The sequence below is a fragment of the Hyperoodon ampullatus genome, assembly GCF_949752795.1.
Source record: "Hyperoodon ampullatus genome assembly, chromosome: 7".
Lineage (NCBI taxonomy): Eukaryota > Metazoa > Chordata > Mammalia > Artiodactyla > Ziphiidae > Hyperoodon > Hyperoodon ampullatus.
Window position 1 is genome coordinate 95670107 of NC_136920.1, and position 13395 is coordinate 95683501.

The 13395-nt window shown below is 41.9% G+C and overlaps 1 protein-coding gene and 1 pseudogene across 4 annotated transcripts in view; both read right to left on the minus strand.

Moving 5' to 3' along the window:
* LOC307055662 (trehalase-like) overlaps positions 1-13395 on the minus strand; it is a 424950-nt pseudogene that overhangs the window by 168548 nt on the left and 243007 nt on the right. The gene's annotated exons all lie outside the window — the stretch shown is intronic.
* Positions 1-13395, minus strand: part of KMT2A (lysine methyltransferase 2A) — a gene marked incomplete at both ends in the record, with an annotated part of 69546 nt that overhangs the window by 46618 nt on the left and 9533 nt on the right. The window lies entirely within an intron of this gene.

The following is a 13395-nucleotide window of genomic DNA, read 5'->3' on the forward strand; positions in this document are numbered from 1 at the left end:
AACAAAATAAGGAATTATAGACAGATTTTCTTGTACCTCCAATTTATACTGATAATCCCCAAACTAAGTTCCAACAGTTAAAGCCCCCCAACTGTAGAGGGGGCCACTTCATCCTCTCGTTTGTCGGCACATGCTACCACTGAAGACAGGGAAGGGCTTGTCTGAGGTCTCAATTTTTTTATTTATTGGAGCGTTGTAAGGAATAAATGAAATAATTTACGTAAGTTATGTAATTTATGTAAAATCATTCATAAAACTATAATGTGGTGTCCATATTGTAGTTCTTATTATTGATGTGGTTTTAGAAACTGAAGTTCTAAAGGGCCAAATGACTTGCCCAAGATCATACAGTTATTTACAAATAACTTCCTACCATAATGGCTACAATCTTAAACTATAAATATGTAAAGGAATCCAATAAATCACCTACAGTACAAAATACCCTATTCTTTCAGCTACTATTAAAGTAACATGACACCCATTTTCAAATCCTTAAAGTTTCTGATTTAATTCATTCTTTCCCTGCATTATCCTTATGGAACTGCTAATCTATGCATTTCACAAAGACATCTGAGGATTTCCTAACGCTTGCCAGGGGACTACATTGCTAAATGCGTAAGTTCTATGCTCCAAGTGTTGCAATGAGAGAGTTCTAGCAACTATACATACAATAGCCAACAGGTAAAGTAACCAACAGCTGAAGTAATGAAAAATGTTTAATCTTTAAAAGAAACATAAGAGATCCACATTGCTATGTTTATTATCAGCAACCTTAGTGAGTCACTTGTCTATATTTCTAACTTTCACAATATGTAACTGTACAACCCTAATTCAGTGTGCTCCAGAAGAGTACTACTGAGCTGTCAAGCAGTAATTTAACTAACTCTGCCAATGTTTAAAGTTTCCAAGTACTTTCCAACATGACAGAAAGCATTAACTCTTTCTTTGTGGTCTTGTAGTTGGAATAAGAAAAGAATGACTTGACTTCCACCCAAGAGCTTTCTTTTCACTTCAAATATAGACTGACTTCTTGAAGCATGCTTAAAAAAATAAGCACCCATTGTTTAAATAATCCAGACAGTTTAGCCAAAAACAAAAGCCACCATTGTTATGTTAAAGACCTCTGGTCGGCTAACTGAACTTCCAATTCCACGTAAGAGTCCCCCAAAATCTAAGGAAAAACAAGCTGAGAAAGCACTGGGGAAAAAAATGCTGCAAGAAGGCGCTACAAATGAAGTCCTTTTTGCCTCTCCTGTCGCTCCCATCATCCCCTTCAAACACATGGGGCTCCTGGAAGATGCAGTAAACAAGGTAACAGTGCTAGCTTCCCAGGGATTTAGGCTTGCCTAGAAATCAAAAGACTAAGTCAAAATGTCTACAAAAAAGGTAACAAGAGAAGCTGCAATTAAATCCATGTTTGGCACTATGGCATCATAAGCCTGGACACTCGTGAAGAGAGGAAACAGGAGACCCCACGCTACACAGGATGAAGTATTCCTGGAATCTGGGCCCAAACAGCCACCCATACTTTTCCCTTCACTCTGGCTTCCTCTGATGAGCACAGCACTCCAAGACAAAGTATAGGCAAGAGGCAACAAACCTATTCCTTCTGGATAATGATGTCACGAGATCGTCAAGATTTTACCCTTTTCTTACCTCCAAAGACAGAAAAATATCCTTGCCAAGTTGAGCACCATAAAATACTGTTGGATCATATTTAGCTTCCAGAGATTAGGAATGCAATGAAGCTAATGTCGTTTCCCAAGTGAAAGCTAATTCTAAAATAATAAATGTGTGGAATTTCTTTATTATCCCTACCCCTATCTCTAGGGGTTATTTGAGAACTTCCAAACATACGTTTACTAGCAAATTCTATGTTACCCATAAATGTCTTAACTTTTGATGATTTTTATTTTAATGGCAGAATTTTAATCCTTTAGTGGCTATTATATTTGTGATGAAGCAATAGGAATATGTTTTCCACAAGAGAATCTAAGTGAACCCAAAGTATTACAATGATGTTTACAGATAAAATGTAATGATGAAGGTATTTTAGAAAACTACATGAAGTTCTGTATTTCAAGGAATTATGTACTACTAGGACAACTCTGCAAACAAAACTCTATTTCTTTTATTTGTCCATTCATTCAAAAACCATTTATATGCTATCTGTTCCCAATGCAAAGATAAGTAGTAAGACATGATCCTGCTCCCAAGAAGTATCTAAAGCGGACAGGCAGGTGCACAATCTCAGCCTTCCTTTAGAAAGCCAAAATCCCTTAAAATGCCGGTGAAGGATAAATTACTATGTAATTCATATTCTGGAATAAAAAACTGGCTTAAATCTTGGAATAGTTCATTCTTCCACTTGTATTAGTATTAGGTTCATGGAGAAATATTCAACAAATTTCAAAATTCTTCCAAAGGATGGCAATGTGTATCTCCATGCCTCAGTATTGTACTAGGCACCACTCCAGCATTAGAAATCTGAGAGAGTTTAAGTAATCGAGACCTAAATCATCTGCAGTGATTAGATGCGACACAGTTCCTAGTAATACCAGTGATCTGATAAACTTGCAACTGATAGACGTCAAGCCCTTTTCCTTCCTACCCCCAACTAAAACAGATTTTAGCTCCTGTAAGTTCTTCCCAATTTAGTCAGAGCAGAAATCACTCACCTGGAGTTCTTCACCTCCTAATCTAATGTGGAGGTTCCAAAGCTATTTTGAAAACTCTTCTATTAAACAAGCTTGGCCACAACTGGCCTTTGATGAATAAGGCCTAGGATGACCGCTCATAACCTTCTTTCTTTTCTAGCAAGAGACTCAGCACTTCAGAGCACTGAATTAGGTGGTAAGTACCTTAGCGTTCTTCTGTCTACCAAATGGTTAGTCTTTAGAGTTTAAAAAAAAATCAAATTTCTTCACCTACAGAGGTTTACTGATGTATCAACTGAAAATAACATCAAAAACCATAGACAGGGGCTTCCCTGGTGGCGCAGTGGTTGAGAGTCCGCCTGCCGATGCAGGGGACGCGGGTTCGTACCCCAGTCCGGGAAGATCCCACATGCCGCAGAGCGGCTGGGCCCGTGAGCCATGGCCGCTGAGCCTGCACGTCTGGAGCCTGTGCTCCGCAACGGGAGAGGCCACAAGAGTGAGAGGCCCGCGTACCGCAAAAAGAAAAAAACATAGACAGTATCAAAAGTGCCCGATACGTAATTGTTTGAAATTCTTTGTTTTGAAGGCTTATAATTTTTGGTATCATCATATATGGTTCCATCATATGAGGAGGCCACAGAACTAAGAAAATTACTAAGAACACCTAAAGAAGACAAAGAAACGTCAAGGAGGCATATTGTGTGTCTCAGTAGCTCTAGTTAAAGAAGAGTAACACTTCTCCTTTGGGAATTTATTCCAGTTAGCTACCACTGCTGCTGGCACATTTCTCTGAGTGTCTATCGCTACAAGCTCTAAAGTAACAAGGGCTTGGGAATTCCCTGGTGGTCCAGTGGTTAGGACTCTGTGCTTTCACTGCTAAGGGCCTGCATTTGATCTCTGGTTGGGGAACTAAAATCCCACAAGCTGGGCAGTGTGGCCAAAAAGATAAATAAATTAAAAAAATAAAATACCAAGGTCTTAGTGCTGTATTTTAAAGACATATATAATCACCAGTACTAAATTAGCATAATGGATAAAGAATGTGTTTACAAGTTTGTCTCCTTTTCTAGAGCATTCACTCTTTAAAGACAGGGAAAGTTTACTTATTCATTGTTGTATTTTAGTATCTGGCACAAATTTAGAGTAATAAATGTTTGTAAAATGAAAATAAAGGAAATGCAGTACACTAACTGTTTAAAAAACATTATGTGGTAATAGCACAGTAGCAGAAAATACTGGTGGACTCAAAAGAAATAGACAATAAGATTCTTCTTTTAAGAATTCATAGAGAGGGGTCTTCCCTGGTGGCACAGTGGTTAAGAATCCGCCTGCCAGTGCAGGGGACATGGATTCGAGCCCTGGTCCAGGAAGATCCCATGTGCCACGGAGCAACTAAGCCTGTGCACCACAACTACTGAGCCCACATGCCACAACTACTGAAGCCCTTGTGCCTAGAACCCGTGCTCCGCAACAAGAGAAGCCCGGCAATGAAAAGCCCACACACTGCAATCAAGAGTAGCCTCTGCTCGCCGCAACTAGAGAAAGCCCTGGCACAGCAACGAAGACCCAACACAGCCAAAAATTAATTAATTAATTAATTAATTAATTAATTTAAAAAAACACAAAAACGAATGGAATGCAGTGTGTTTCCTGCTATGCCAGAGGAATACACATGCCAGAAAAATGAATATGGAAGCACAGCAGAAAGGTGACTAACCTAGTCAAGGAGAAAGAGTCAGGAAAGCTACTGCAGAAAGGGTGAAAGCTTACTCAAACTTCTGAAGGATGGTAAATTAGGGTTGAAGGGAGATATTTCAGGCAGAGAGAATAACACATACAAAGGCACAGAAATACAAAAGAGCATGGCATGGAGTGAAATTACAGACAGTTCAGTAGGGCTGAGGCCCTAGCTGATGTGGGAAAGGAGCATAAGATATTGAGGAGGAAATAAGGCAGAGGCAGATCATGAAAGGTCTTAAATGCCTTTCTGAGTTTGAAGTTTATCTTCAAGGAAGTGTGGGCCTCATCCTGAGGGCTACAGCTCATCAGTAACACTTTCGGGCAGGAGAGAAGCATGATTAGATTTATATTTTCAAAAGATCACTATGACAGCAGTGGGGAAGTAGAGACTGCCTTTAAAACCAGAGGCAGTAAGAACAGCTATAAAATGACTGCAGTGGCAATGGGGATTAAGGAAAAGGGCAGATTCCATAGACAGTTAGGAGGCAAAATGAACAAGGTTTCAATATAAAAGGTTCAGGGGATGGAAAGAATCAGTAAAGACTTGCAGGTGTTGGGCTTCGGTTGATTAGGTTTATGGTGATATATTTATAAGATTGGGAAAAAAGAAAGAAGAGAGGTTTCTAGGAGCAGGAGGGAAATCAGTTTAGACGCTTGAATTTGAAATGTCTGTCCAAGTTGTAAGATATAATGATCTGGAGAAAACGCATCTGATTCAATGAATTTATGAATGCTGAAACTGTATGTATAAACAGTCACCCAGGGAGAGAATACAGAGAGAAAAAGAGGATACATGGAAGATCCCCAGGGAATACCCACACTTCACGTACAGGGGAAAGGGACGCTAAGGGGGAAGACAGAGATGGAATGGCCAAGGAGAAAGATCATGAACAGTCAAGGGAAGAATACACATCAAGAGATGGCCAAGTTGGGGAGGGATACAAAAGGATTTTGTACAGAGGATATCAAAATTGGGAGGTCACCTATGACCTTACCAAGGTCAACTTCAAGGCAGTGTTAGAGGCAGGAGGAACCAAAGCGCAGTGGGTCAAGGTGTGATTAGAAAGTGACAAAAACAGCAGTATAGACCACTCTTTTGAAAAAACTCAATTACATGGGAAAGGAGACAATGGGCACAACGTAGGGAAAGATTTGCCTGGGGGGGATTAGTTATTTGTTTGTTTGTTTACTGGCTGCACCGCACAGCATGTGGGATCTTAGTTTCCCCACAGCGTGGAGTCTTAACCACTGGACCGCCAGGGAAGTCCAGGACTACTTTTTGAGTTGAATGTGTTTACATGCTGAAAGAGAACACAGCAGCCAGGAAGAGACTGAAAATTCTCAACAGCAAATCGCTAATAAATTGAAAAGGGGTGGGGAGGAGGGGCTGGCACTGATTGAGAATGAAGACAAAGTGCAACGGAAGGGAGCTCTCTCCTATCAGAAAAGGGGCTAAGCATGCATTTAGTTGCAGACAAGTTGATAGGCAGGAGTAAGCTTAGAGAGTTTGCTGAAATCACAGGCAAAACTCTGTTTATATGGGCATCTGCCAGACGAGAGACACAGATTTCTTCAGATTCTCAAAGAAAAAAAGAGGCTCACAACCTACAAAAGTTTTTTAGACCGCAGCTCTAAAGGAAATAAATCATGGACAATGGCTGATTAAGAATAAATGGGGGCTTCCCTGGTGGCGCAGTGGTTGAGAGTCCGCCTGCCGATGCAGGGGACACGGGTTCGTGCCCCGGTCTGGGAAGATCCCACATGCCGCGGAGCGGCTGGGCCCGTGAGCCATGGCCACTGAGCCTGTGCTCCGGAGCCTGTGCTCCGCAAGGGGAGAGGCCACAACAGTGAGAGGCCCGCCTACCGCAAAAAAAAAAAAAAAAAAAAAAAAAAAAAGAATAAATGGGAGGGCTTCCCTGGTGGTGCAGTGGTTAAGAATCCGCCTGCCAATGCAGGGGTCACAGGTTCGATCCCTGGTCTGGGAAGATCGCACATGCCGCGGAGCAACTAAGCCCATGCGCCACAACTACTGAGCCTGTGCTCTAGAGCCCGTGAGCCATAACTACTGAGCCCACATGCCACAACTACTGAAGCCCACGTGCCTAGAGCCCATGCTCTGCAACTAGAGAAGCCACCACAATGAGAAGCCCACGCGCCGTAACAAAGAGTAGCCCCGCTCGCCGCAACTAGAGAAAACCCGCGCTCAGCAACAAAGACCCAACGCAGCCAAAATAAATAAATAAATTTATTTATTTAAAAAAAAAAACAGAATTAAAAAAAAAAAGAAAGAATAAATGGGAGGGAGGGGACCTCCCTCGTGGTTCAGTGGTTAAGGCTCCACGCTCCCAATGTAGGGGGCCCGGGTTTGATCCCTGGCCAAGGAACTAGATCCCACATGCCACAACTAAAGATCCCCACATAGATCCCGCATGCTGCAACAAAGATCCCCAGTGCCACAGCTAAGACCCGGTGCAGCCAAATCAATCAATCAATCAATCAATCAATCTTTTTTTTAAAAAGAATAAATGGGAGGGGGTAACGGGGAGAAGTGGGAAATCAGATGCAAAAATTGATAAAAATTGATTTGGTTGGAAAGGGGTAGCCACAGCAGGGCCAAGATCAAAGACAAATAAAGTATCAGAACCTTGTCAATTCTAGGATGGTATGGTCAAAGCTCATCCAATAAACAGCAGGAGCTACCTTTGGGTCTCAAATGTAGACAAGGCATAACTTTGAAGTTTGAAGTCTATTCTAGATACATACATATGAAATTAGGGTAGGAAAGAGACTGAATAACTGGAGACCAGATAGCAGTCTACAGCCAAAATTCAAATGTGACTGGCATTCAATCACTCCAGCAAGTATTTACTGAGTGTTGCCAGGCACTGCCAGACTCTACACAGGTGAAGAAGTGACAGAATTCCTGCCCTATGAGTAAATAACCATGTAACAAATAAAGAACGCAACGAGGGCGCGAAGGATTGATGGGGGTTACCTGTGAGGGCTGTTTTCACTAGGGTGGTCAGGAAAGGCTTCTGACCTTGGCAAACTGTGGGCCACAGGCCAAATCTGGCCTGCCACCTGGTTTGTTCAATCCATGAACTAAGAATGGTTTTTAACATTTTTAAGTGGTTAAAAAAATCCAAAGAAGAATATTTCATGCACATGAAAGTTATAAGAAATTCAGATTTCAGTGTGCATAAATAAAGTTTTATCGGCACACAGCCCCGTGTGTCATCATTTCTGTATTGTCTATGGCTGCTCCTGGACCACAACAGCAGGGGGGAGTCGTTGCAACAGAAACCATCTGGCCCTTTGCAGAAAAAAGTGGCTGAACCCAGATTTAGACCGAAATGATGAGAAAAAGACAGACATATAAAGATCTAGGTGGCACAGTATTCTAGCTAGATAGTAAGTGCAAAGGCCCAGAGACAGCAACGAGCATGGCATGTATGACAGACCAAAAGGCCAGTGTGGCCGTGCAGCAGAATGAGTGAGGTGAGAAGAGGTGGTGCTGGAAGAAGCAGACCTGACCAGAGGCCAGATCATGTACGGCTTTGCCAGACAGGGTAAGAAATCTGGATTTATCCAAGCAGTGGGGAGAAGGGAGATGGGGGAGAGATACCAACATGTTTAAAGTGAGGGAATAGTAAGATCTGACTGATTCACACATGGAATCTACAGTTGCTGTGTGAAGAACAAACTTCACTGAGGTAAGAACACAAGCAGGGAGATAATAGTCCAGCCAAAAGTTTATAATGGGGCTTCCCTGGTGGCGCAGTGGTTGGGAGTCCGCCTGCCGATGCAGGGGACGCGGGTTCATGCCCCGGTCCGGGAAGATCCCACATGCCGCGGAGCCGCCGGGCCCGTGAGCCATGGCCGCTGAGCCTGCGCGTCCGGAGCCTGTGCTCTGCAACGGGAGAGGCCACAGCAGTGAGAGGCCCGCGTACCGCAAAAAAAAAAAAAAAAAAAAAAAGATTATAATGGGTAAGTGTGGGGTTTTGGTAGGAGAATTAATAAGAGGAAGTTGGATTTAAGGTATCTGGAGGTAGTACAGACAGAATTTGCTGATGGGTTATTTAGAATGTGAATATAGAGAGAAATCAAGGATAACTCTCAAATTTTAGGCCTGAGCTATTGGGTAAAGGGCAGAGTCATTCTGAAACAAGGAGAAAGGAGAAAATCAAGACTTCCTGGACATGGGAAGTCTAAGATACCTACTAAATATCCAAGTGCTTCAATGCATATCTGTTTCCTTGTCTGGGAATAGCAGTGGCTACCTCAGCAGGTGGGCAAGATTAGGTGAGATAATACATGTGAAGCACTGAGAATACTGCCTGGCCCACAACACTCAATAAACGCTCATCATGCTTATTCTTATTATTATGCAAATGGAATGTCAAATAGGCAGCTGGAAATACAAGCCTGGGACTCAAAGAAGTAGTCAAGGTTTAGAGACAAAGATTTAGGAGTCCTCAGCATACAGATGAGGCCTGGATGAGGTCACTGAGGACAAGTGCACAGATAGAGAAGGTGGCCAAAGGCAGACTCTTAGGTGAAGGCAGCATTCAGGGGAGTTAAGCAGAGGAAGGAAGCCATACAGAATACTGAAAATTAATAACCAATGAGTTAAGAAAAAATCAGATGAGTGTAGTGTTACAGAATCCAAGAAAAGAGTGTTTCAAGAAGGGAGTGGTCACCTGGTTCAAATGCTGCCCAAAGGTTGAACAGGAGGAGGACTGAGAATTATCTATTCAATCTGGCAAGAGAGAGGCCCTTGAGGATTTTGATAAGAGCAATTTCCTAGAGTCATGGGGATAAAAGCCCAATTGCAGGGGTTGAGGAGTGGCTGAGAGGTGAGAAAGTGGCACCTGCAATTACATACTGCACTTTCAAGGAGTTCTGTTGTGAAAGGGAGTAGAAAATTGGGCAGCAGCTGGGGGAGGACCTGGGGTCAAGGGTTTTTTAATACACGGATATTAAGACAGTTAGACAGTTTTATATGTTGATGAGAGAGAAACTGGTGATGCAGGAGATAGGGGGAATAACTGTGGGAATGACCCCGAGTAGATGAGAGGGGATGGAATCCAGAGTACAAGTGGAGAGTGGCACTTCTTCAGTTGTAGAAGGCAGTAAAGGATGTGCTAGTGCTTAAGTTCCCTTTTAACAGGAAGGGGAAAGCTATTAAATACCCTGGGAGTACTTTAAATATCTTGATTCATATAGTACACTTGGTATAACTGACTCTCAAGAATCAGTAACTCGGGCTTCCCTGGTGGCACAGTGGTTGAGAGTCCGCCTGCCAATGCAGGGGACACGGGTTCGTGCCCCGGTCCGGGAAGATCCCACATGCCGCAGAGCAGCTGGGTCCGTGAGCCATGGCCGCTGAGCCTGCGCTCCACAACGGGAGAGGCCACAACAGTGAGAGGCCCGCGTACCGCAAAAAAAAAAAAAAAAAAAAAAAAGAATCAGTAACTCAGTAAATGAAGACTACTACTTGAATTGCTCCCAAGAACAGTTCTGTTAATACTAGTTTTGAGAGCTTTGGCCTTCAAATTACCAACTTCCAAAGTATCTTGCAAGGTATTATAATTTTAGTATTTATATTCATGCTATATTTTAAGCCGAGCTCAGTAAAGAGAAATTAGACAGTAAGTTCCATGAGGGAAGGGGGGAAGGGACTTGTTCAGTGCTAATGCCCCAACACTTGGTCATCTGCCTGGTACATAAAAGATGTTCTTTGAAAAATAGATTAGATTTCCAGTCGCCGTTTCTTACACTGTGGAGTGCTATGTTTATGAATGCCATTTAGGGGGAAGATGAGCCTCTTTGCAAGCAGTTTTTCACCATTTGTAAAAGAAAAAAAGATAGTGACACCTGTAAATCATTTCCAAAAAGTGAATTTAACAATGATGTTGTTGAATTTATAAGAAGGGAAAAGAATAAAATACTCAAGCATAGTCAAGTACACAGATATCAGGAGACAAACTTCTTAAGCCAAGATGGTCTCTGAAATCCAAGCAGTCTAGAAATGTACACAGTTACTGAACTGACATCATAGTCTCTTGTCAACAAAATGGCAGGGACAGGGCCAAGGCCAGATTCTCTCTGGCTATTGGTGCCTCAAAGAGAACTGTGGCTGTTTGAATGCGTAACAGATAGGAAGAGATTTACACTGTTTTAAATATGATCTCTGCCTGATACTGAGAAATGTTAACCCCAAAAGTCACGTAGGATTGAAGAGTGCAAAGACAGTAATACAATGTTCTTCAATAACAATAGTTGGTAAAATTTTCACCCACACAAGAATAAAATCGTTTTCAAATATTTAATTCAATTCTACCTACCAACTCTCACCTAAGAAATACAAACGATACCACTTCATAATTAAAGAAAGAAGTATCTCCTCATCCTCACTCCATTATCAACAAGAGCAAGAAGCAAAGATGCTCAAAACAGCTAAACAAATGAGACAGGTGAACTCCACCCATCCTGCTCCGGAAAAAGAGGTAGACAAAAAGAAGCTCATTGTCTTAAAAAAAAAAAAAAAAAAAAAAAAGGCAAAATGAATGCACTACATCAGATAGTAAGCTATACAGATTCTTGGCAATGCCCCAAATTACTTCACAGGACCTTAAAAAACAAACAAACAAAAAATCAGGACTTCCAAGCTCCTAGGTTCCAAGTCTGAACTGGTTTATCTACTTACTGAAGCAGAAGAAATAAGCCCACTTAACTGATATACTGTAGAAATTAAATTAATCAGCACAATGACAGGGTTTATTCTTCTCTGTTTAACAGGAAAGTACCACAAAATGACTAGATCCACTTGAATAGGCTGGAAAAATTAAACAAACACCAACACTGTTTTCAGAGATGGTTCTTTTTATTACAAGAGGTTTGGGTGTCCTCCATATGCCAACTTTCAGCAGTTAACTTCATTTTGAGCTATATGTTCATTCAACTACAAGTTTCTACTATAAAATTTGTAGTTTTTTCTTCCAGCTTGTTCTGATCTTGCTGCAAAAGTCAGGTTGCATCTTTCCTTCTGGGCTGTCAAATGATCAACAGCAACTAAAGTAACATTGAGAAATTCACAACTTTCTTTCCTCTAAAGGTAAAAAGAGTTATCTGTCCAAAAAGCCAGTTTTCTGAAGGAGCAAAGTGAAGTTACATGACAAAAGTAAATATTCCCTTTGGCAAAACAACAAAGCTACTTTGTCAGCCAACACAATTTTGACGAATTAATGTTCAATATATGAGTTGGGAAGTTTTGTGTTCTTACTAGCTTAAAAAACCAACTGACTCTTCTGACTACTACATCATATTTGGAAGTTCATCATCACATTCTGAGAAGCACACATTATGTGGCATTAACTTACTTTAAAAAAAAATCCCTGGTATTTTTTTAGTCTAACACTGGAATCTCTCAAGTAGAATAAAGAATCATGAGAATTATTCTTAGCTGTTTATAATCTTTTGCTTTCTGAATTTATACCTGTATGATTTGCAATTAAAAGTTACGGGAAGGGGGCTTCCCTGGTGGCGCAGTGGTTGAGAGTCTGCCTGCCGATGCAGGGGACACGGGTTCGTGCCCCGGTCCAGGAAGACCCCACATGCCGCGGAGCGGCTGGGCCCGTGAGTCATGGCCGTTGAGCCTGCGCGTCCGGAGCCTGTGCTCCGCAACGGGAGAGGCCACAACAGTGAGAGGCCCGCGTACCGCAAAAAAAAAAAAAAAAATTACAGGAAAAGGGGCTTCCCTGGTGGCGCAGTGGTTAAGAATCTGCCTGCCAAAGCAAGGGAAACGGGTTCGAGCCCTGGTCCAGGAAGATCCCACATGCCGCGGAGCAACTAAGCCCGTGCGCCACAACTACTGAGCCTGCGCTCTAGAGCCCGCGAGCCACAACTACTGAAGCCCACGCGCCTAGAGCCCGTGCTCTGCAACAAGAGAAGCCACTGCAAGGAGAAGCCCGCTGCACCGCAATGAAGAGTAGCCCCGGCTCACCGCAACTAGAGAAAGCCCGCGCACAGCAACAAAGACCCAATGCAGCCAAAAATAAATAAATAAAATACATAAAAAAATTTTTTTTAAAGTTACGGGAAAAGTATGACTCCCTTATATTTCCAATTCCCAGTTTCTCAAATGACACCAATTTTACAATTAGGGAATCAAGCCGCCCTTCACTGTGCCACCACTTGCAGTATCCCTGCAACAATCCAGCTTCACCTTTGAACTCCAGTCATTTTATGAGATGGTCTGGTTAACAGTAGACAGCATTTACTATATGAAACTTAGAAAATATTCATTATATTTTTAATATTTAAAGCCAAATAACCTTAAATAAGCCTAGTATCCATTTATCTACAAGAAGGAAATTATACACAATTCCAGTACTAAATTCCAAAGTCCTAAAGCTTCAATAACCCACTCAAGGATTTGGAACTAAGAGCTAGTAGGAGAATGAGCTGGTGTTAATATCAGCTCTGCCCAGACTTTTGGTAATCTATATGAATAATCCCAATTCACAGTTTTCATTCTGACTGTACCGGAAATGCTTTTTGCAACCCAACATATCTAAAAAGGTTTCATTCTAAGTAATGTAAGCCCTCCTCATGGCCTCAAAAGCCAAGGGTCAGAGGCCTTTATAATCCTCATTCACATGAAGCCAACTTATTAGACTGGAAAGGATTTACAAAGCACTTGTTATAATGCATCCACAAGCAGTGATACCCTTAACAAGGGATATTCTGAAGCACAGCTCTTTAGACTACAACTGAAAATGGACATAAAAGCTATAAATATTTATTTGTTTCCTATATTGAGACCACACCTACTACTTTACCTGGTTTCTCTTGATGTTTAAGGTTTCCCTCTTAGCTCCATTTACTAAGTTTTTATTCTCCTATAAAACCACTATAAAATAATTTCATGGGGCTTCCCTGGTGGCGCAGTGGTTGAGAGTCCGCCTGCCGATGCAGGGGACACGGGTTCATGCCC